General features: G+C 37.6%; 1 long non-coding RNA gene across 1 annotated transcript in view; it reads left to right on the forward strand.

Annotated features, from left to right (window-relative positions):
• The first annotated feature begins 1,630 nt into the window (after nt 1-1,630).
• The window catches only part of LOC137503058 (uncharacterized), a 352,406-nt gene continuing 329,643 nt past the window's right edge, over nt 1,631-24,393 (forward strand). Inside the window, exons 1-3 of the long non-coding RNA XR_011019028.1 lie at nt 1,631-1,742; nt 15,821-15,951; nt 17,861-17,956. This is a non-coding gene — a long non-coding RNA (uncharacterized lncRNA). The remainder of the gene's footprint in view (nt 1,743-15,820; nt 15,952-17,860; nt 17,957-24,393) is intronic.

A 24,393-nucleotide genomic window follows, 5' to 3' on the forward strand; every position in this document is an offset into this window, starting at 1 on the left:
TTATAATGGTGACAAATGGAAATAATTTAACAATCTCTCTAACTTGGAACACTATTGTTTGTTTATTTGACGAGTGTTACATTTTGTATTTGTATTTCTTGTGATATAATTGAATGTGTGAACGTAGTAAACTTCTAGTCGAAAGGGAAAGTAATTTGCTTTACATGTACCCTCCCATGTCCACCGCCCTATTTATGGGGCGGCACTTTCCTCACGAGTGGAATAGGAAACAACTTATTTTTCATTTTTTACAACATCATTGCATCCATTTGACCATTTGATGTGAATATGGAAGATATTCAAAACGGAAAAAAAAAGTTGGGCATATATGGGTTGTCAACTTAATGCAAACGCATAAATAACGCCAAAAAACTTCGGAAACATATACACGTGCTCTAATGACAGAATCAGTAACTCTCAGGTCACCCCGCTAGAGGAAGCTCAAATCGCTGTCCCTCGATATCTCGCAGAGTGTTGCGTATCGTCTCCACTATATTTGTGTATTAAAGCTAATGCAGTGAGCTGGCAGTTGCGATAAATAGTGTTCTGGAAGAAGGAAGTCAGCTCCCGGACGAAACTGCCTTTACATCGGTGTGTTTCCAGACCATATTTTCTTCACGAGAGCGGGAGCCGGGTGGACTCAGGATATCTTATTCATGAGTTAGAAGTAACAGACATGAAAATAGCGAGAATTATTGCTTTTACAAATAGGTGGGAACAATGGCAGGAGAGTACTCGGAACAAGCAGATAAAGTCTAAGTTAAGAATGAACTCGATGGATGAAGCTGTACGCGTAAACCATCTTAGGTGGTGGGTACATATGCGACGAATGGAGGAGGATATGTTACCTAGGAGAATAATAGTCTATATTATGGAGGGTAAGAGCAGTAGAAGGAGACCAAGATGACAGTGGGTTGACTGAGTTTCTAACGATTTAAAGATAAGAGGTATAGAACTAAATGAGGCCACGGCACTAGTTGCAAATAGAGGATTGTCGCGACGGGCCGTTTTGGTAAACTCACAGAGGCTTGCAGATTGAACGCTGAAAGGCATAGCGGACTATAATGATAATGCATATATATATGTATAAAAAACGTAAGATTTTTTTTCCGTTAGTGTACGAAGAATTGGATCGTAAAGTTCAGTCAGTTGACCCCTCCTTCCATGGCTGTCCACGGTACGTTAAGACCTATGGACTTGCTCTTTTTTTTTTTTTTTTTTTTTTTTTTTTACCCGTGCAGACTCCTCTTTTATAGATCTTCTTCGAGCCAGACATAGCGTAACATTGCACCCAGTGTTGCCAGAGTGCTCTTTCCAGTAAGTTGTAGACATTAGGGAATGTTAAACTACAACTCTCCCCACAGTTGTGTATTTTAGTGTATATGCGTGTTTCAGTGTGATTTATTACAATTATTGGAACTGGGTGATATAACAAGCCCATTCACATTTCAAGAGAAGAAGTGTCGCATACTGTGCAGTTATCACTAGTAATACATCCTTTCCTAAATTCAGCCTGTTTTACTGACTGTTACAAATCAAATTTGTTCTTCAAGAGTTTGTTTTTAAGTGATTAAACAACATTCAAATACCTAGTTTTGTTTCGAAGTGGCTGGTATGTCGTTATATAAGGCGCGTATTAGCCAATTGTACAGCTTATTAAGTGAGTTACGGATTTTCTTCATTGAGGAATTGTGATTTCTATCATTTTACACTGTGTCCACAACCTCTAACATATACTGTCGGTAATATTCAAATTCAATAATTCAATTTTGCTAAATGTATAGATTTCAATTGGGAATATTAGAAGTTAATACTAATCTTTCTCAGTTTCCGCATTCTACATATTTTTAATATTTAATGTTATCAATTTTCTTTAATTTTATTTCTAATTAAGCATGAAAAATGAATACGCATATAACTAGCTTGCTTTTTAGAAAACTCCCAGCCTTTGCGTTGCAAGTGCCTGCAAGTTGTGTGTAGGCTATTAGCCAGGGTGCTAAATCCGTGGGGGGGAGGATGTCTCCCCCACCGATGATTTTATCTTAGAGGTCCCCCCCCCCAGTAAAATTGTCGGGGGGGTTCCTTTCATTATAAAATAAACAGGCAAATGTAGAACTGATAATTTATTACCGGTACTGAAATTAATGATTTTCACTGGGCATATATTCATGAAAATATCAGAAATAATTCACACGACTGCCAGACCTTGAGCAATTACACAACGCAGCAGTGACAACTCCGCACCTGCAGCCTATTGTTGATGTTTCACGCTGGCAAGTCCATCCTCCCTTGTCATTGCTATAAGTAGCTCGAGTTTACACCACTCCTGTACTTCTTAGATTGGGTGTGTTTCCTATAGGTATCAATAGGCCAATATTCACTTGAGCAGGGTACAAACTGACAAACGTGTTCAGTCAACACATAGCCCTGGTAGAGGAAAGTTCCATTAAAAAAGCAATAAACCATGGAAACTCGCACCTCGTCTGGCCTTTCTCAAGATAGCGACAGTTTCTCTTAAACTTCTCAGCTGATTGGAATAACGTTCTAATGTTTATCATTCCCGTTATAACAGCAAAATTCAAACAAAAAGATATCAAATTTACATTTTTCTTGGTGGAGAGGGTATTTAAAATACAGGGGAATTGTAACCCCCCTCCCCACGAGGTACTGCCTGAAAAAATTAGTAGTTAAGCCCTATGTTCCTTCTCCCCCCACACCACTTTTTTCAGATTTCGCACTCTGGTAGTGGCAATATATCGTATATCTAAATTTTGTGGAATGAGGAATTTTTTCTGGAGAGCAACACAGATGAAGAAATGCAGATGGTAGTTTCAGAAAGAAATTTATATGTAGGGTGTAATTTTAATTATTATTTTGCTCTGTTATTTACCTTTGTGTGCAATTTTATAGTGATGCTACGAATGTTGAGTTGTTCTTTACTTTGTATGCCACGACATATGGTAGTAGGGTTCAAAATCTTGAAAGGTTTCCATTTAGGTTATCTGTATCTTGTTATATCAGTGTTGTTATGGAGATTCTTCTGTATCACATCGTTACCCCACAGCAGCTATATCCGTTATTTATTCGTGATGATTTAGGTAACAATTGGCTTCCTCTCTGATTTTTTGGTGTGTAAAGGATTTTCAGGGGTGAGTGACGGTGAGTTTGCATGGGGTCGAGTCCTAGGATCGGCAGTCATGAAATACGTTTCCGTGGTTTCCACATTTTATCATTAATTAACCTTAATTAACGCTGCTGTATACCTAATCTTATCCCTTTCCCTTGGAGTTGTTAGTGCAACAGGAGAATGCTAGCAGGAATGGAAGAACAATCTTCAGGAATAAATTCTGGCTGTGGAAACTGTAAAACGTAGTTGCTTGAAAGTAAATTCAGTAACATATTATTAGAATAACCTGTGATGGCCAGAACAAGTAAACACGGCACTCTTCAGTATTGTCCCCTCCGGTGAAATATACAAAATACAATTGATCATAGTTTTGTGAATAGATATGTGTTTACATAGAAATCTGTTCCCTGGGAAAGCATAAGAATCAACTCAATTAGCTATAGGAACAAAGTTTGTATTACCTGTAGGAGAAATTTTAGTACTGTATTCATTGTTAGCGCAGTATGTTTATATTTACAGTAAAATATAACAAAGTGACTAGCGAACACTGCTATAGGCACTACTCAAGGTATTCAACATAGATAATTTTTGTGCCACCTGGGAAGCAATAAAAACTGCTAAACATTTAAACCACTCATTTGACATGGAACTCCCTACAAGGGGCACTCTGGTAAACATCACTCGGTTGTGTCATTAGACAAGACATGCATAGAAAAATAAAGAAAAGTCACTTAAGTAAAGGTCGGTGGCATTGTTCAATGAAATGAGCTGATAGCAGTATTGTATACATTTTTGTCTTTATTTCAAGAGAATTTTCTTCATTTTCCATTTCTAGTCTTCTGGGTAGAAATGTGAATCAAGAACCTCCTCAGTTTTACTCTCTCCACCACTCCTTTCCTTCCTCAATTTTTTTTTTCCTACCTTTACTCCACTCTTCTCTGTACATTCCTTACCGTAGCCATTCACCCCTATCTGGGCATTCCCCGATGTCTTTCTCCTATGACTTTCTCTGTAATTACTTACTGTGGAACTCTATCCTCTTCCATTCTCATCATTTGTCCATACCATTTCAGCTTATGTGTCTCTATCTTGCCTTTCAGTTCAGGGAATCAAATTCACTCCCTCATTTCTATGTTTCTGCCTTTATCCCTTTATGCCCTCCCTATTATTTCTCTAAGGAATTTCATCTTGACCTCTTGCATTCTGTGTTCATCATGCTTTTTTGTTGTCCATGTGCCTGGTTCATATGTCAAAATTGGTGTGTAATACATTGGTTGCAAAATTTTCTTGCATTCCGTTGGACGTCCCAGTTACAGACTATACATCTCACACTTTGTTAAAACTCATTGGCTTGTTCAAATCTCTATCCAATTTCTTATTTTATTTACCCATCTTCTTCAATTATTCTCCCAGAATACTTGAAGCTTTCCACAACTTCTAATGGTCTTCCAATTACTTCAATATTCCCACTTCCTTCTCTATTACCTCTTGTCACGACTATTATCGTACCCTTTTCCACACGTATTTTCATTCCATATTCCTCCATCTCCTGATTCCTTGCATTATCTTGTTCTTCTGCTTCCATTTTATCTTCTCCACATATTACTGTCTTATCTGCAAAGAGTGAGGCCTTTGCCTCCTTGGTTCCCATTTTTGTAGTATACTCTTATGGATTTCATCCACGATTGTAATGAAGATTGTAGGGGATAAAACACATCCTTTTTGAAGTCCTGTTTCTACTTTGAACCAGTTTGTTTGTCCTTTCATAGTATTCATAGTACTTACTCACTTTTCGTTCATGGCTTTTATAATTGGTTCTTCACCTCTCCCTGCCTTCTTTTTTATCAATGCATCTGAGACCACTTGCCATGGTACACTGACATATGTCTTCTCAGTATCGATAAATATCATCACTGAATCCAGCTTAAATTTCCATCTGTTCTCCATCATGTTCTTTAGGTTCAACAGATTGAAAACTTTTAAAATTATTTACACTGAGTAAGGAGTATGACACCGTATGGAAGTGAAACACAGATATTAACTGGTGCCAAGAGAAACAGAGTTGAAGCTTTTGAAATGCCGTGTTATCAAAAGTTCTTGAAGATCAGATCGATAGAACATGTCTCAAATAAAGAGATAGTGAATAAGCTTAATGAGAGAAGAATGATTTGAGAGAATTTGATCCTGGGAAGGAAAATTTTGATAGAACATATCTCAAAGAACTGTGAACTTGTTAAGTTAGTTTTGAAGCTGATTGCAATGGATAAAAGTGGTAGGAAGATTCCGGTATATGGAACCGGGTGATCAGAGTGATATGCAAACTGTACAGTCACTGAAGTTTCAAGAAAGGTCATCTTGTGGTTTCAGTTCCATATAAAACTGTATTGCTATTAATATGGGATATGGTGTCATGTAATACTAGGGGTCCTATGACTATGATCTTGATATCGACAGATAAGTTAAATTATATTATGGAAGTGATCACTGTTTTAGAAATCATGCAAAACTGCAGGTCCTTCGCTTTGATCGAAGTATTATAGGTATGATCACAATATAACAGTCATGTAAAATTTGGTTTTTTTTGGTATTATCATAATATTGATGGTCATATAAAATTACAAGCTTGTTGCTTAGTCTGTTAACAAACCCTGTAATGTGAAAATGGGAACTAATATTTACTGGACATAACTGAATTATTACATCAAAGCATCTAAGTGTATTTATTTATTCATCTGTCATGTCGACTTGTGTATCCAGCCGTTATCTGTATTATCGGTCATTGTTGGAACTGTTTCCTAACTGTGGAAGTTACCAGACCAATTTAATTCAAGTTATCTATCCATTATTGTCAGGCATTTGACTGAATTCTGTAGTGCGCCGAATTATCATTTGTAACTTCTGCGCATTTTCGCGGTGCACGCATTGAATTATGGGACTGCCTCTCGGCTAGCTCGGTGTGAGCTCAGTAATCGGCTGTAGTCAGCTTGCCGTTACTCTCCAAGATGGCTGTGTTGTATGGAGTTCCCAAGCAGACGGCTTGGCGAAATGGGAAAGCTATTATAATGGAGCTTGACTCCATCGGTTAAGGAGTAATGTGAGGGCTAGGCCCTATTATCCCTTCAAGGTTATCCAGTGTGCTCCAACCCTTTTTTGTTCTTAATGTAACATGTAATCTTGGTGCAGTGAGTTATCCGTTATCGGAATTTAAAGTTTCAAGTGTCTTGTAAGTTTGGATATCTTTACTCCAAGTAAGTACTGAAAATTATAATTTATTGAAGGGATCCCAGTCGTTCAGGCACCTATGTGAGTAATTTCATCTTGGACATGAGCAACATTATAAACGACTATTTTGGTATTGGTTAACCTTGTAAGCAAAATCTGATATATATTTGAAGTGAATGCATTTGAAAAAGAAAATTTAATGTAATGTAGGGAGCTCGAGGATCGCTAGTTATGCATCTATGAGGTGATATTTTGTGTAAGTGATTTTATCTTACGTTTTTGTCGGGGTGCATTTTTGCCAACTGTGTTTCTTGATATTCATTATGATGGCGATTATTATTATTATTATTATTATTATTATTACTTTTATTTTTTTGGTAATTCATTTCGGTGCGTGTTTTCTACCTTAGTGTTGTCCTGTTTGGTTGATATTGCTGTCTAATTTTGTCCTATTGCCTTCGTGGCCGGTTATCTGTATGTAATGATTATCGCATTGTTACGGGCCTCAATTAAGGACACCTCATATTCGCATCGTAGCGCATTCCACGGCCCCCTCTGTTCTAAAGTATGTAAATCGCTGGTGATTTAATTAAGTAAGGCTAATGTAAACTGGCACTATCACCTCTTGGATAAATGATAATTATTATTATTATTATTATTTTAATAACTTAAAATCTTAAAATTGAAATTTGCTGGTCGAAATTAAGTTTAATTATGGGACTTTTCTTTCGTTGTCTTATTATCTTTTCTCCCATTGTTTGGGTTCCTTGCTTTTGTCTTTATTACGTCATGTCACCCCTTCTTATCTTATCTGATGATACGTTAATATTTTGGGTGGCTTTGATGATTATTATGGGATCTTGGCTTCGCGTCGGTAACGGGTAGCTCTTGTTGGGTGCTTCTGTGTTCCTTATTTTTTTATGAGTGCACCGTTAATTGTAAATTTCCTTTAATATACTTCATTTTGTTCGGATTGATGTGCACTATTATTTATTGTGTTTTCATCTAGCTCGTTTCTTTAGTGTAATGTTTATTCGCGGTTGGAGCCACTAAATTTTCTTCTTTTTCGTGTGTCCTTGTGTGCGTCTTGTAACTTAGAATTTTGTAGTGTAGCAAATTTCAGTTTTAAAGTGTCTTTATATCGCGGGCCCGCATATCGGTTGCAACCAATCTTTAAATAATATTATTTTCTGTATGTAAGGTAATGAGTTATTAATGAATTTTCAAACCTTAATTTCGGCGGAAGCCTATGTTTATGTGAGCTTCATTTTTCCTTAATTTCTACTTTATTTTAAAATACTGTTTTCCTCGTCTAGCTTGATTGCATTTTTTAAATTTCAGAAAAAGAATTATATTTTTTTATTGTTCTTATTTTATACCATTTTCAAATTACATTTGCTTAGTAAATTTTCTTCATTTCAAATTTATCTGGTGTGTCATTTAGTAGCTAGCAGTATTTACCTGGCAACCTGTCAAAGTTATGTAAGATCCTGGCCTTTTTAATTCTCGCTTTGCCTTCCACGCTTCATATTTCTTTAATGCTACTGCCCTTCGGTAAGTATTGTGCTTGTTTTCTTCTTGATGTTTGTGCTTTCCTTTTGAATGTTTGGTTTTCTGATTGGTAAGGTTGCAGTAGTGAGTGGTAGCAATTCGCTGTGGTTACTGTTATTGTTATTCTAACACCTTGATAAGTTGCCCAGGTCAACATTGCTAGTTGCTCAAAATAAAATAACTGGTATTTAAACTTGTATTTGTAAGACCAAGTGTAAAGTCTAATCTAACTGTTGTCTGTTTCATGTCAATCATGGAGTCTCGCCCCTTGCCAGTTCCTAGAATGTTGCGGAAGCTGGAGTTAAGCTATGAGGTGCAGTTTCACGGTAGGAAGCCATCCGGTACTATCCAGGGTGACGTAGAATTACTTTCAGAAATTGCTGATCTCCCCATTGTTGTACCTGACATGTCAGAAGCAGAGATTGGTGAGTCTGTTTTGTTCATTACTGATGCCTTAGATGAAATAAGTGAATTAACTGAAGCCTTTAAAACATCTCAACCTTCAGAGTACCAGGTACAGAGACAAATAGCTCGTGTAACGCATTACACGAATCGCCTCCAGGATCTGTTTACCTTAAAAATGGATCGGTCCACTCTGAACCAGTGTACCGTGTTGCTAACTAGGGCTGTTAACATATCTGCTGATTTGAACGTCATCATGCAAACTCTTAAATTGGGAAGTATTAATATTAATGCTGGTTCTCAAGATAATAACCCCAATATTTCTGCTGCTCATGATTTTAACCAACCCATTTCTGGCTCTGTTTTGGGTAATCACTCATTAGCTGCTTTTCATGGCCAACCTGTATTATTGGTTGATAATCCTGGCATGCTAAGGTGCGATAATGTGAACCCTGTTTGTGATTTGCTTAAAGGGGTTAACAAGTTGTCCATTGATTCAATTGAGGAAACAGTGTCCTTTTTGAGATTACTGGTCGAGGTAAAAGAGACCGCAAATTGTTTTAAACTTAGCTCCTCCAGTGTATTCCGAACCCTATTTTCCCATTGTGTTGGTATCCTTAAATCTGAGATCTTAGAAGCTTGTTCGGGTGATACTACCTTGGACCAATTTCATGATGGAATTTTAAGGAAGTTTATACCTTTCAGAGCGCTCAAGGATTTAACAGCGAAATATTGTTTTCGGGTACAGTTGTATTCTGAAAGCCTGTTTAACTATGTCAATGACCTTAAGTTTTATTGTAATGTGTTCAGGCTATCTATTGATGAGGCAAATATGGTAGATAGTATAATGAGTGGTGTATCCCCTGAGTACCGTTCATACCTGTCCTTTAGGAAATGTCCTGAAACCTTTAATGAGCTGAAAGTGGCTTGTATTAAGGCTGAAGAAGCCAAACATGGTGATAGTTGTAGACCTGTTAATGTACCCCCTCCAACTGGTCCTTCTCCTAGGCAGTCGTCTGGCCTGAACGCCAGTAGTTTAGGTGCTGTTTCAAAAAAATGTTTTGCTTGTGGGTCTAAAGACCATCTGAGGAACAAATGCCCATTGGTAAAGAGGAAGAATTTGCCTACTAGTAATTTTCCTAGCCCCCAATTTCAAGGCATTGCTTACCCGGTGCCAAATTATCCACCTCCCTCTGCTAATTTCAACTTGAGTAATACTAATCAGCGCATCTGACTAGGTGAAAGTACTGATAACGCAAGCCCCTCCATGAGTAATTTGAATGACCATGATAATACTTATGTCTATGATAATGATGTTGTTTGTCCTGGTGACTGTAAAAGTATTTCAGGGAGTGTCCATTCTAAAATTCCGATTATTCCTGTAGAAATCAATAATGAGCCTACATTTGCACTGGTGGACTCTGGCAGTGTTACCTCTGCTATTAATTGGTCTTGGTTTTCTAAAAATCAATCTGTCTGTAAATTTCCGAACCTTGAGCCCCTTTCAACTGTGTTTCATGCCGCAAACGGCTCTGTCTTGGATGTTAAAGGTTATGTAAAGGTCAAAATTCGTATTAATCATTTCACCTGGAAATTTAAATTCATTGTGGTCGAAGGGTTATCGCATGATGTAATTCTTGGTTACGACTTTGCTGTTCACGTAGGATTAATTCTTGATGCCCATAATCGTTGTCTGTCTTTCAAGTTTTGTACAGACTATGCTCTGCCATTGGTCAATTATCTCCCTTGTTCTGGTAAACATCTCTGTTCTATTGATGCACACGACCAAGTTACTGAGGAAAAATGTGACCTGAGTCATTTAACTAGTGAACAAGCTCAACTGATACATGAATTGTGTGATGAATTTCCTGAGGTATTCACGGATAAGCTAGGGGTAACTAATGTGCTTGAGTATAAAATTGATGTGAGTGACACCATCCCTGTTCGATCTCCTCCCTATCGTCTATCTCCCCCACGTATGAAGGTTCTGAAAGAAATTATTGATAAGATGCTTGAGGAAGGAGTTATCAGGCCTTCAACTTCTGCTTATGCGTCCCCCATCTTCCTAGTCCCTAAGCCCCAAGGTGGCTTCAGGCCTGTGATCGACTACCGATCTCTCAATAAGAAGATTATCTTGCAATCAATTCCACTACCTGACTTGCATACTTGCTTTTCATTCTTCTATGGTGCTAAATTTTATTCTGTATTTGATCTCAATCAGGCGTATCACCAGATCCCTCTGGCCGAGGAAAGTAAGCATTTAACTGCATTTATCACGGACTGGAACTTATACGAGTACGAACGAATCCCGTTTGGCCTCAGTACGGGCGCAGCTGTGTTGTCGAGACTACTAGATTCCATATTGTCTGACATTAAGTTCAGGTTTGTGTACAATTATCTTGATGATGTCGTCGTGTACTCGGAAACCTTTGAGGAACATCTCTCTCATATCAGGGAAGTGGTTCGTCGCTTTAAGCAAGCTGGTCTCACTGTCAAGCGATCTAAAGTTTCCTTTGCGCAGCCTCGTATGTCTTTCCTGGGTCATATCGTATCACCTAATGGTGTAGCTGTGGACCAGAGTAGAACCCAAGCCATCTATGATTTTCCAGTACCTAAGGATCAGAAGGGAATAGCCCGCTTCGTTGGTATGGCCAATTTTTTTCGAAAATTTATCCCAAATTTTGCCCAAATTGCTGCTCCCCTTAATGCCCTTCGGCGTAAGGATGTTAAATTTGTCTGGAAGGAACCTCAACAAATTGCTTTTGATAAACTTAAATCTGCTCTGGCAAATGCCCCTGTCCTGGCAATTCCTAACTTCTCAAAACCTTTCATTATTCAAACTGATGCTTCTGGTTCTGCCGTTGCTGGTGTCCTCCTCCAAGAAGATGAGCTAGGTAGGAGACCCATTGCTTATGCCTCGCGTACCCTGAATTCAGATGAAATGAAGTATTCCATATACGAACTTGAATGTTTGGCCGTTATTTTTTCCCTTGAAAAGTTCCGCATGTATGTAGAACACTCTAAATTTCTTCTTGAAACTGACAACATGGCACTTAGTTGGGTATTGAATAGACCTAAGCGCACGGGTAGATTGACCCGTTGGGCAATCCGCATTTCCGCCTTTAATTTTGATGTTCGCCACATCCGTGGTACTGAAAATGTTGTAGCTGATGGATTGAGTAGGATGTTTGGTGAAAAGCCTCTTCACCCTCCTGATTTTGATGTCAATTCCCTTCCTAACCATTCTGCATGCCAATCCAATTGCATTAATGCTATCTTGACTGACTCTCCGTTGCTGTTCCATGATATGTCAAAATTGCAAGCTAGTGATCCTGAAATTAGTTCTATTGTTAAACAACTTGAAGATGGTAATGTTGTTAAACCTTATAAGCTTGTTAACAATGTCCTATGTTGCAAGGCCAGACATGACAATAAGTACAAAATTGTGTGTCCTCAAATCCTCATCCCTGAAATCTTTAAGTATTACCATGACTCCCCCATGGGAGGACATTTAGGTGTTTTCAAAACTCGACAAAAGATACGAACGCATTTCATATGGAAGAATATGGATTTTCACATTAGGGAAATGGTCAAAGCTTGTAGACTGTGCAGTATAAGTAAACCTAGTTTGAATACCCGTGTTGGGTTGTTGTCCTCATCTCACCCTACTAAACCAATGGAGAGACTGTTCATTGATTATGTCGGAGCGTTCCCATTAAGCTCTAAAGGAAATCGATTCGCACTAGTGTGTGTTGACGGTTTTACCCGTTTTACTTGGATTTTCCCGACGAGAAAGATGGATGCTCAGACCACTATATCTTGTCTCAATTCGATCTTTTCTGTATTTGGTCCTCCTAAGTTTATTGTGTCTGACAATGCTAGATCCTTTGCATGTAACCTGTTTAGGAAGTTCTGTTTTGATCTCTCGATATCTCACGTCACCACTACTCCTTACTATCCCAACCCCAGTTTTGCTGAAAGAGTTAACCGCAACTTACGTGCTGCCCTCATTGCATACCATCATAACCAACAATCTAAATGGGATTCTTGTATTCATTGGCTTACTTATGCGTTTAATTCATCTGTTCACGAGTCTCATGGCCAAACACCCATGTCCTTAATGCTTGGATTTACCCCATTTTCCCCCATTTCTAATGTGCTTAACATTGATTCCCTCCTCCCTGATGATCCAGATCCGGAGGAGATTCGTAAAATGTGGAACAGAGCTAGAGCAAAACTTGTTGTTTCCTATGATAATGTGCAAAAGAAGTATGACAAAGGACGCAGGCCTACCAATCTATCTGTGGGTGACACTGTTTTTGTCAAGTCTTATCCTAGTAGTAAAGCTGTAAATAAATTTTCTGCTAAATTAGCAGCTCGTTATCACGGTCCTTGTACGGTATTAGAGTTCTTAACTCCAGTATCCTTGTTAGTTAACGACCCTATTGCCAAACGCATTAGACGTGTACACTTGAGTCAAATTAAGCCTACTTAATCATCAAAATTTTGTAAACATATTTATGGTCATGTAAACTGAATTCCTTAAAAATAGCGTTTATTATTTTCTTCAAAATTATGTAACTTACTCACACGCAAGATACATTGTCAGATATTACTATCGATGACAGACTATGTAAATTATTATGATTATAAACTTCAAGTGACATCAAAACTTATACATCTAAATTTTCAACGGTATCCTCCATCAGACATTTTCGAGTGCTACTTCGTTTCGGCTGTTCGAGTGATTAGTTATGTGCCATGCCACGACGCCATTAATGCCTGTGTTGTGTATTTCGACCTGCAAAATTATTTACGGTCTTTAGAACATTATTCTGTGCTCCGACATATTATGTTGCAGTTTGTGTTGCGCGCGCTTTTCCAACCATGCAACTACCTTAAGAGAGCAAGAATGTATGATCCCTATGGTTGCCTACTACGCTCTGTACTGGTATGATAATCCTACTCTGTGTCATGTACTGTCAACTTGTGTGGTGTGTGATGAGACGCTGGCCACGTTGCATCCCATTCTGTTCACACTCAACATGTAATCTGCTAGTATTGTGTGAAGGTCAACATTCCTGCAACCAAGTAAGACCATTCCTTGTTATTTGAACCTGAAAAAAAAATTTGGTGTCTCTCTTCCTGTATCCAACGTATGAAGATTTGTTTGGACATTGAAATTATACCATTGGCATGCTATCCATTGTTTTGGACTTGCGTCTCCCCTGTGTTTTGGCTTCGGGAGGGGAGAACTGTAATGTGAAAATGGGAACTAATATTTACTGGACATAACTGAATTATTACATCAAAGCATCTAAGTGTATTTATTTATTCATCTGTCATGTCGACTTGTGTATCCAGCCGTTATCTGTATTATCGGTCATTGTTGGAACTGTTTCCTAACTGTGGAAGTTACCAGACCAATTTAATTCAAGTTATCTATCCATTATTGTCAGGCATTTGACTGAATTCTGTAGTGCGCCGAATTATCATTTGTAACTTCTGCGCATTTTCGCGGTGCACGCATTGAATTATGGGACTGCCTCTCGGCTAGCTCGGTGTGAGCTCAGTAATCGGCTGTAGTCAGCTTGCCGTTACTCTCCAAGATGGCTGTGTTGTATGGAGTTCCCAAGCAGACGGCTTGGCGAAATGGGAAAGCTATTATAATGGAGCTTGACTCCATCGGTTAAGGAGTAATGTGAGGGCTAGGCCCTATTATCCCTTCAAGGTTATCCAGTGTGCTCCAACCCTTTTTTGTTCTTAATGTAACATGTAATCTTGGTGCAGTGAGTTATCCGTTATCGGAATTTAAAGTTTCAAGTGTCTTGTAAGTTTGGATATCTTTACTCCAAGTAAGTACTGAAAATTATAATTTATTGAAGGGATCCCAGTCGTTCAGGCACCTATGTGAGTAATTTCATCTTGGACATGAGCAACATTATAAACGACTATTTTGGTATTGGTTAACCTTGTAAGCAAAATCTGATATATATTTGAAGTGAATGCATTTGAAAAAGAAAATTTAATGTAATGTAGGGAGCTCGAGGATCGCTAGTTATGCATCTATGAGGTGATATTTTGTGTAAGTGATTTTATCTTACGTTTTTGTCGGGGTGCATTTTTGCCAACTGTGTTTCTTGATATTCATTATGATGGCGATTATTATTATTATTATTATTATTATTATTATTACTTTTATTTTTTTGGTAATTCATTTCGGTGCGTGTTTTCTACCTTAGTGTTGTCCTGTTTGGTTGATATTGCTGTCTAATTTTGTCCTATTGCCTTCGTGGCCGGTTATCTGTATGTAATGATTATCGCATTGTTACGGGCCTCAATTAAGGACACCTCATATTCGCATCGTAGCGCATTCCACGGCCCCCTCTGTTCTAAAGTATGTAAATCGCTGGTGATTTAATTAAGTAAGGCTAATGTAAACTGGCACTATCACCTCTTGGATAAATGATAATTATTATTATTATTATTATTTTAATAACTTAAAATCTTAAAATTGAAATTTGCTGGTCGAAATTAAGTTTAATTATGGGACTTTTCTTTTGTTGTCTTATTATCTTTTCTCCCATTGTTTGGGTTCCTTGCTTTTGTCTTTATTACCTCATGTCACCCCTTCTTATCTTATCTGATGATACGTTAATATTTTGGGTGGCTTTGATGATTATTATGGGATCTTGGCTTCGCGTCGGTAACGGGTAGCTCTTGTTGGGTGCTTCTGTGTTCCTTATTTTTTTATGAGTGCACCGTTAATTGTAAATTTCCTTTAATATACTTCATTTTGTTCGGATTGATGTGCACTATTATTTATTGTGTTTTCATCTAGCTCGTTTCTTTAGTGTAATGTTTATTCGCGGTTGGAGCCACTAAATTTTCTTCTTTTTCGTGTGTCCTTGTGTGCGTCTTGTAACTTAGAATTTTGTAGTGAAGCAAATTTCAGTTTTAAAGTGTCTTTATATCGCGGGCCCGCATATCGGTTGCAACCAATCTTTAAATAATATTATTTTCTGTATGTAAGGTAATGAGTTATTAATGAATTTTCAAACCTTAATTTCGGCGGAAGCCTATGTTTATGTGAGCTTCATTTTTCCTTAATTTCTACTTTATTTTAAAATACTGTTTTCCTCGTCTAGCTTGATTGCATTTTTTAAATTTCAGAAAAAGAATTATATTTTTTTATTGTTCTTATTTTATACCATTTTCAAATTACATTTGCTTAGTAAATTTTCTTCATTTCAAATTTATCTGGTGTGTCATTTAGTAGCTAGCAGTATTTACCTGGCAACCTGTCAAAGTTATGTAAGATCCTGGCCTTTTTAATTCTCGCTTTGCCTTCCACGCTTCATATTTCTTTAATGCTACTGCCCTTCGGTAAGTATTGTGCTTGTTTTCTTCTTGATGTTTGTGCTTTCCTTTTGAATGTTTGGTTTTCTGATTGGTAAGGTTGCAAACCCCATAAGTAACAATGACATAGGTAATATATTTTTCTGGCTTATGTTTCAGTGTAAGGTCAGTGGAAGTAATCAACCTTCCCAGTACCTTCTAACTACTTCAGTTTGCAGTGCAAAATGGACCTAGAAGCAAAGATCAAAGAGGAACCAGCCTGGCTTGAAGGAAAAACAACTGCATCACTTGTAATTCTCATTTCAGATAACTTTATAGAGGTCAGGAATTAACCCTTAATAGCTGAATAAGTTTGGCAGGGGCATAATTTTCTATGTGCTTCCTCAGTATTAACACCAGCAGTCACCAATTGCTGAATGAGCATCTATGCGTAGTACAACTCTGTTTTGTTTATTTGTCTGGGAATACACCACTACGCGCTACAACTGCCAACTCTTAGGAACTTAAGGTTAGGCTTGGAATAGTCTGTACTTTTTACTGTCAGTATTGTAATTACTTTGGTTTAGGTGTTGCACCTTCCTTATTTTTCCCCTTTGATTATAATAGATGATGGTTGGCTGATCTTACTTTTTAAAAAACTTACATCTCCCTACTACTGCACCATCATTAGCACCACATGTTGAAAATTATTACTCCTACCATAATTAGTGTAGAAGTAAAAACACAAATTTTAATTACTGTTTTTGAGCCTGGATACACCAGTCTGCTGAACGAAATGTTAACACCGGTGTGTTTATTCTGGTTTACTCTCACATTCACAATGTGCTGGAAGATATTATGTTTTTTAAGGAACGAGCAGATTTGCCTATGACATACGAGGGATGAAATAGCTCAAAATCTGAATGTACGTTCTCCCAAAATGAGTAATATGCTCAAATGGTGAATTATTCTAGAAAGGCAGAATAGTGATTAGCTCATTTTATTCCTCAAACACAGGTCAGATTCTATGATATATACAGTAGAGAACCATGTCTAAGGGCTCTAGAATGTATGAATTCTGAGAATAATTTCTCTTCTGTGCCCCTTCTTAGTGGGCTCTGACACTTTAAGGACTTAAGGCACATTAAACAGAATTTTTTCTTTCCTCTTTGTCATTATTTCCTTGTCCTTTTTGTGCATCCTTTTCATCCATTCCTTAGTTCAGCTACTGTTCTCTTCTGTATTGAATGTAATAAGTTGGTATATTCTGGAACTTGATACTTTAATTCACTTTTATTAGTTACTTACATTAGGATATAAGCTTTTAATCACAGTCCCGCCCCCTTTAATGCTGACAAGGTTTTATGAATCCAAGAGTGGAATTTAAATGTCTCGTAGTAGATCATAAAAGATCTTCTGAAACTGCAGATATACACTCCAACACTGCTGATTCTCCACTGACAGTGTCCTCATCCCCTCAGCTCCTCACAGAACACTACATAACATGCTTATAGTAGTAAAATATTTCATTCCTAGCTGCTTTGACCTTGGGCTAAATCACATCTTTCACTGTTATATGACTGTGATAAGTCTGCTTCTTTCATGTATATGTTTTTTTATTTTACACTTGGAAGCATTGAAATATGCAGTTTGAAACAGAACTGTATTAATGTTTTATGTAGCCCCTGTGATCTCAGCAAAACCATAGTAGGGAATGTGATTCCATTATTTCAAGTAATTTTAATCTGTCTATAAACAAACTCTATGCCGAGAACAAAAAATCATTTAGAAATGTAACGCTTCTAATTGGTTCAGACAACTTTTATGGTTTGATTGATATGATTGAACATATGAAAACAGTTCATACAATTTAGTGTTTATGCCTATGGCTGCTTCCTTCCAAAATTCTGTGTGAGATAGCCCCAATTCCATCTCTGGTATTATATCTTCTGGTATGGCTAGATAATGTTTCGCATTTTATATTTTGTTCTCAGTCTCATCCTTTCTCTGACATAAGGAGTGAGCAAGAATAGTAACACCATTCTCAGTACAGCCTTTGGTTATAACAGTCCTCTGCTGGTAGAAATCTTCCTTAAACATTAGTGAAATTGTGAAAGTAACTGTAATACTGAAAATTAATGAATTAACATGCTCATTTGTTAGTGACTGTATTTGTAGATGTGTGTTATGAGCATACCTAATATACCTTATTTTCCACAGGAAAATTCTGAACATGTATCAGCAGTGATAGCTCTGAAGGAAGAAGTTAAATCAGAGTTAACCGTGCCAGAGTCATCGCAGGAAAACTCTCTTGAGGTAATGTACATAATTTGATAAGCCATCATCTGATAATGGAAATGGGTAGAAAATGGCTCAACAGATACCGGGGTTTGATCCATCTTTTTAGTGCACATGATTGATAGCCCTACTGATAATATACTTTTTTATGAGATGACTGTTTACATACCTAGTTTTCACTTTTCTTTCAAGTTTCTCCACTATCTTGCGTTATGAATTGTGCAGCAGTTAGGATTATTCCAAAGACCTCTACTCTATGTCATTTGGTAGCTGGTATCATTCCTACTAATACTTTTCAATTCGTTAATTAGTTTTGAACAAAAAGTAGCTGAAAGATACATTCTTTTGTTACTGTTACAGGATATTTTACTAGTTGTTTCCAAATGAAACACCTTTGTTATATTATTGATTATATTAATTATTGTTTTCTAAATAATACAGTAATTTATTGATACAAGTTGGAGGTGATATGCTTGTATACTGTGTTTGTTCACTTCTATACTACACACATTGTAGCCATCTCTTGGCAAGTGAAAAATATTCCTTTTCTCCCTAATGTGGTCTGTGGTGGTACTAGTCCATTGTGACTTATAATATTTGTACCGGGAGGTGCACCTCAACCTGCGCATTGAAAAGAAGCGCCTTAGGGAACACTATCTGTCGAACAAAACTTGAAACTGCTAATGCATAAAGTTGGGACATTGATCAGAAGATGTCACTACTGAATAACTGAGTAATATGTTATTTTAACATTTCCTAAACTGACTGGATTCCTTTGTTTTGTTTTGGTGTACATCAGAAAGGTTGAGTTTTCTCCATAGATGTCCCCACAAAAAGCTGAGGTCATGTACTCTGGTGCAAGGTGGAATAATTCGTGATTTAAAGAAGTTTTGGGTTTCTAAGTGTTTTCACCTAAATTTACTTTCATTTATTTTGATACTTCAATGTTTTGCAACACTTCCTTCTCATCCCGCCTGCTATGAAGTCTGGCCAATCACAAAGTTTCTGTATTTATTTTTCAGCCAATCATAAGCTTCTTGTAACTTTTTGAGTATCAAATAAAATGAGAGGGTGTGGTCGGATTTTGCCCAGAGCCTTCTCTAACCCTCCCACAGAGTATGAAAGCCGCGGCTTTTTCAAGTTACCTTGTCTTATTCTCGTCAAATTTCTGAGTGTGTGTGTGTTATGACAGGAGGCAGGGTGCCTAATTCTTTGGCAGGCAGAACGTCAGCCCAGGTAATGGCCGCCAGTTTTCTATATCTGTAGCTATCTCCTTAAACTCACAGGAGGGGAAGCTTCTAATGTTTAACTATGTAACCATCTGTTTTCAAAATGTAAGCTTTCATTCTGCTAATGTAAAATTTCATACAGACTTCAACTGTAAATTGGGGATAGAGAGTGTGTTACCCTTTCGAATTTCCCTTCAGTTTATCTTGAGCTGACTAGAATTTTGTAACCTTTTTCTCCTGTAAATCACTCATTAATTTCTCTTTCGAGTCACCTCAGTTGTGTAGAATTAGCCTCTGCATCATCGGACCACAAGCCCAAGTAGGGTTTCAAAACTTGATTTTCAAGGCTTGCATGTTTACGACTGCATACATTTTGAGTTTGGACCAGTGTTATAACCTGTTGTTCTCGTCCATGAAGGCCCAGTAGTATGGGTACTAGATACCGCTGTGTAAAGGAATTGTAGGTTGTGCCTAGAGATGCCAGAATATGTAAGGTTTTGTGTAATGTTTCCTTGAGTAGACTGTAAGGAATTGGGAGCACAGCCTCCTTGGTTGAATTTAAAGAGCATGTAAACTCTTGCCTGGTAATGGTGCAATTTTTAGTGGGGCCTTTGGAAGGCCATATGTGTAACCTTTGGAGCAAGGTGCTCTTGAACTGTGTCTTGGGAGATATCTCTCGTTATCTGAACAAACACAACATTTGTGACGTTGTAAACTTGTAAATTGGAGCTGGAAGCTCAAAACTTGTAATTTCCAACCCTTGGATTTCTATTCTTGATTGCCATTTTGTACCTGACATTTCGTTCTTTGACCTAGTGAAGAATTTTGTTAAATTTGAGATCTGAAAAGAAATATAACCTTTGTTTTAAAGTTTAAATTAATATTTGATTTTGTAGATAGACCCATTCATGCTGACACCTTCTTTCACCTCTCTGAGTTCCACAGATAATCTTGGAACAATATTACTTAAACATGCAATGAATAAATAAGTCATTAAAGAGTTATCTTGCCTTTCTGTTTCATACTTCGTAAGGGATAGTGTTTGTGAATTGGCCTTGTAAGTTCATCATTACTCACCTGAACATTCGTTACATGAATGAATTCATCATTACCAGGATGCACATATGATCACTGTCATTGTCCACTTCACAGCATGCGTGTCATCTTCATTCACTACGACTATGTTGCTATGGGGTATTTCATTGCCCATTTATTGAGATATTCATTTCACCACCTAATCCAGGAGTTCTGGGTTAGCTGCTGAAAATATAGCCATGTGGGCAAGGTTCTGATGAGAGAGGAAGTATAATCATGAGCATAGATTGTAGTAATTGGCTCTCCTTTAAGGAAATAGGTTGTAGTTAGGTAAGAAGTGTCAAAAGGTTCATCATTTAGCTTTGGTGAGAGGATGTATGTGTTTCAAGAATGGTAGATTCTTTGTTGGTGAAGTGATAAGAATCCATCACTTGTCTGGGGTGTTAAATCAGACTCATGACAGCTGCTTCCTAGATTCCACCAAAGTGTGGTGTTGCAGGAGGGATGAAATGCCACATCAGTCCCATGCCTGCTGTTGTGCGAAGAGTTGTTTTTCTGAGGGTTATTTTGCAGGAAGACCTTGATTTCTGTAGCTGCTCCGTAGAAGTTTGTGCCATTATTACTGTAAATGTTCAGGGGTTGACCTCTATGAGAACTAAGTTGATAAAGTGTGGAGAGAAATGTTGTTGTGGTGAGATCAGATATCATGTCTAAGTAGAGAGCCTTGGTAGCTAGCAGTCTGGTCTTGTTCGATTTCACACAATTTTTTTATTAGAATTGGGCCTGCATAGTCTGTTCTAGTTTTAAGGAATGGGTATGTCAGGTTTAAAGGCACCATTTGTGTATTTCTCATTAATTATTCCTCTATGTAACACTTTGCATGGAGTAATCAGGATCCTGATTTTTATTTTCCCCCAGGCGTGAGCTCACGGCTGATGATGTATATGCAATGGGCGAAACATAAATTAGTATGACACGATGTAACACCTGAGATGTGTATGAGTGTGGCTTCTTTCTGTTCCCCTTTCTGAAGGGATCCTAAACTTGTCTCTCAGAGTGTTGAGTGCCAGGATGAAGTAGTCCAAGGTGTTCTGCCATCGCAATTATATTTGTGAGGTGATACAGAATTTCTAATGTTTCCAGCCAGTAGTATTGGAGTATTGTGCAGTCATCCACTGACAAGAAGATGGCCTTCTTGATCTATGATTGGATTAATAGTCTTTATATGAGTTGTTAGTTTCCTGCACAATATTAATATAATATTTGTGTAAAGGGTTCAACTCCGATACAAACGGTGGAATTTAATTTTCACTCCGTGGGTTGTTTACAACATTCTCTGATAATTTCATGTTACAAATCTCATGACCGGTCCGTATTGAAATGTACATTAATTCAACGAGGTTACAAAAGTTTATTGAAATACTCGTATTCAATACACATTGGGTTCTTAAAATTAAAAATTTCATCTTGTAATACTAATTTAAGGGGACATGTTTCATCCATTGCATGTGCATTTTCTGTCGTGATCTCATGCCTAAGGGATTAAAATCACGATCCTGATTACTCTAGTCAAAGTGTTACATAGAGGACCATGTGTTAAAAAAGGAGGAAACTTAGTCCCATGCCTGCAGTTGTGTGAAGAGTTGGTTTTCTGAGGGTTGTTTTACAGAAAGGCCTTGATTTCTTTAGCTACTCCAAAGAAGTTTGTGCCATTATCGCTGTAAATGTTCAGCCTACAGCCAACAGCGCATAAGCTCAATGCTCTGCCCTTCTCCTCTCCTCAACCACACCCCGTTCCCTCAATACCACACAGATACAATACAAGAAGTGCAAGTGTCATTCGTTCTGACACTGCAAAGGCAACTAGTTCACACCTGAAAGGTCGACGGTGTAGGTAAATGTATACACAGCGTTTTTCACAAAATTTAACCGTTTTTTCTCTGATCTTAAATATCGTTCTACCCTCCTCTCATTACTGATTGTTCACTACACATCCCTCAGTAGTCGATTTCAACAATGAAGCTGTAGCCAACTTCAAGCACGAGCGTCTCCATGTGACTAATTGGAAAAATGGAGGCTATCACATCAGGTAGTAAAAACATACACAGCAACACACAGTCATGAATCTTTTTTCACTTCAAAAATAAGAAGAGAGTGGCCTCCCCGTACAAATATGGCTTTTAACAGGGTGTCCACCTGTATGGAAAACCGCAAATCAGGGAATGTCAGAGAATTCGATTAATAGTGGGAAATGTCAGGGAATTGAGAAAAAATCTGGAAATTTGTTCTTCGGCCAGATAAAATGGACATACCTTATTTATCCCTTAATAGAAGCACATATTTTAATTTTTACAACACTGATCTTGGGTATGTCTTTTATGCCAGGAATAAATTGTAAAGAAAACTGAATAAACATTAACAAAACCAAGTGTGATCTTGAATGTGAAGTAACCAATAGCTTCAGTAGCTATATGGATAGCCTATAGCACTATGATCAGTTGATCCAATTTTCAATGTTTTGATTTGCTTACTATTGCACATTCTGTGTTGTTGGTGAATGGAGAGGCCTATATTGCGTTTTCAGCTTTCTAATCGCTTAAATATATGGTTTCTGCAACGAAATATGCATATAGACAAAATTCCATAACCCAACAGATGGCTCTGTTTGTTTACTATGTAATGACGTGTCACTACCTCGTAAAATGTAAAAAGGGAAAAAAAACACTGACTGAATGCAGGTAAGTGGGAAAATCACTTGAACTTAATACTCATTCGAGTGCTCATTGCTATTATTATTATTATTATTATTATTATTACATGTGCTGATGTAGGTAAACCTTGTGAAAATGTGTAATGCATCGTGACACCGTTTGGACCACGCCATGTTGCGTTTCTACCCTATCTGATGAAATGTTTTGTGATGGACATGAAAGAGGCTCCTCAGTAATCAAGTGATTTGAGGGTGTTATACAGCAGTGGAAGTGATAAAAACTTGCGGAAGTGTTACGTTTGTATTTATGAATCGATATACCAACACATTTTGTCGGTATTGATGTTCTTTTTCTTCCAAATTTGCATTGTAAAGAAAATGGGCCGCCGAAACTACGGACTTGGAAGCCCAGCCTCTACCATTAATGCCAACATAGACCACCTCGTGAAGTGCGCGCTGGACGACTTCAACTACTCGGACAGCTTCCTTGAAAAAATTGTGCAGGCCATTTTGACCTGCATAACAGAAGTGGTTATAAGAGAACTTGAAAAAAGTTTAAAATTTAATATTAAAGCATTTTCAGAGTTAACTGAAAAACTTGATAAGAAGGAGGTGGAAATCCGCAACCTGAAGGAGGATATGGACTCAAAATGTGATTGATTGGAGCAATACAGCAGGAGAAATAATATAAGAATTTTTGGCATCCCCGAATGTTTGAATTAAAACTGTGATGAACTAGTGCTCAGCATGTGCAAAGCAGTAGGTGCATATGTTACACTTAATGATGTTGATAGGTGTCACAGAGTAGGACCTCGATCACCAGGGTAAACAAGACCTATCCTATTGAAATTTGTGTCTTATTGCTCATGGCAGAATGTCTTCACTAGGAAAAAGAAACTGAAAGGCTCATCCACAACAATCTGTGAAGATCTTACAGCTACCAGAATGTCCATCATGAAGACAGCAATCCAGTGTTTTTGTCTTACAAACACTTGGACTGACTCAGGAGGCATCATAATCAAGAAGGCTGACGAGATGAAATTAAAAGTGTTCCAGTTAAAGGAACTTCCTGTGGCATAAGCTTCTGTTGCAGTGCTGCCTGATCACTTGACAATGTGAGTCCACTCCCATCCTTTACTGTAAGTCACAGCTGAGGAGCTAGCGTTTTTTTTTTTTCAAGTAAATTTGTCTAACTATCTACCTATTCATTTACCGTATTTATTTATCTATCTATCTAAATATCTATTCACTTAATCTGTCTTCTTATCCTACCACCTGTCGATGTACTTACGCTTTAATGAAATTTTCCTAACTGGTTCTCTTTTAAGTCAGGCCTTCATATTATGTGTACATAGCTCTAATGTCAACACTACGTAGAATGAGCTCCTACTTGAGTATTCTGTGTGCCTAATCTGCTGTTGCATGTTATTACTATTATTACTGACAATTTAATTACCTAAAATATGTTAATTGCTGACCAT

Source organism: Anabrus simplex, chromosome X, assembly GCF_040414725.1.
Source record: "Anabrus simplex isolate iqAnaSimp1 chromosome X, ASM4041472v1, whole genome shotgun sequence".
Lineage (NCBI taxonomy): Eukaryota > Metazoa > Arthropoda > Insecta > Orthoptera > Tettigoniidae > Anabrus > Anabrus simplex.